The following is a 1,220-nucleotide window of genomic DNA, read 5'->3' on the forward strand; positions in this document are numbered from 1 at the left end:
AAACTGCAACTTTGCAATTGGACAGTCCTTCTTAACACATTTCCTGATGAGGTTATCTAAACAACCCCTGCTCCTGTTAGGGAAGTGAGAGATCTTGTTTGCACAGCTCACACAGGAAGTCTGGGCTGAAACACTCCCAGTAAAGTCCAAGGAAGTTCCACAAACATGCTTTTATTTGGAGAACGGAAGAAAGAAATCTCACCATGTCTGTCATTCAAAATAAAAATAGTTACAAAATACGTATTATGTATGAATAAAAAGTAAAAAAACAAAAAACAAAGAAAACATCAAAAATGGCAACCTCATATTAAGAATTAAGTTGCACCAACATTAAGTTCTTACTTGCCAATCCAAGCGTGGACAATTCAAGACAATGTCTTGTTACTTGCACTGATCTTGAAATCTGGGCTACTGGGTTTTCCAAGCTGCTGCATTTGGTACTGTGTATAAAACCCCTACATGAAATTTCCACTCAGCATAAAAAGTACCACTTACTCTGCAGTACAGGTGTAACATGAAGATTCACTTACAGCTAACTAGGGCTTTGGTTGTATGCAAATGTAAATGTAGGTCACCTGACCTCAAAATGTTGTGACATGGATTTAGAAACCATCTGTCATGTAACATGTTTGTAACAAGCAAGAATTGTGGAACCTGTGGGGACAGAAGAACCTGGGGCTGACACAGTGAAGACTCTCTCCAGATAAATCTTACTTCAAATGATGAAAATGGTTGTACAACACAGAAACACTGTTTTTCAAATGCTGTCTGTGACTTGTCATTCTAAACACTTTTGACAGTCATGTTTTTTTTTGTTAGATAAATCTCCACTTTGTCTGTCCATGAACAACAGAAATAGGACATCATGACCAATCAATAAATTTTTCTCATGCATAATTTTTTGTTACATCTTTGATACATCTGCTCCTAGTTTAACATCTATATTAAGAACATATTTGATTACCAGCATTGCTAGCCTCTCTCTGTCTTCCCCTTCTTTTCTGTCCCCTGATAATCCTTCTCACTACTTTCAGAGCAGCCTTCAACTTCCCTTTCTTTACTTCCATCATCATTTATCTCCCTCTCTGCTACAAGGTGGACAGACCAAACACACATAAAATGGAAACAGGATTGCTTTAACCTGTTTGTTGCCAAACATACATATTTTCAGATCAATTTGATCAGCCACAGATGATTGCTTGTAAACTAAATAGTTTATC

Source organism: Girardinichthys multiradiatus, chromosome 7 (genome assembly GCF_021462225.1).
Source record: "Girardinichthys multiradiatus isolate DD_20200921_A chromosome 7, DD_fGirMul_XY1, whole genome shotgun sequence".
In the NCBI taxonomy this organism is placed as follows: domain Eukaryota; kingdom Metazoa; phylum Chordata; class Actinopteri; order Cyprinodontiformes; family Goodeidae; genus Girardinichthys; species Girardinichthys multiradiatus.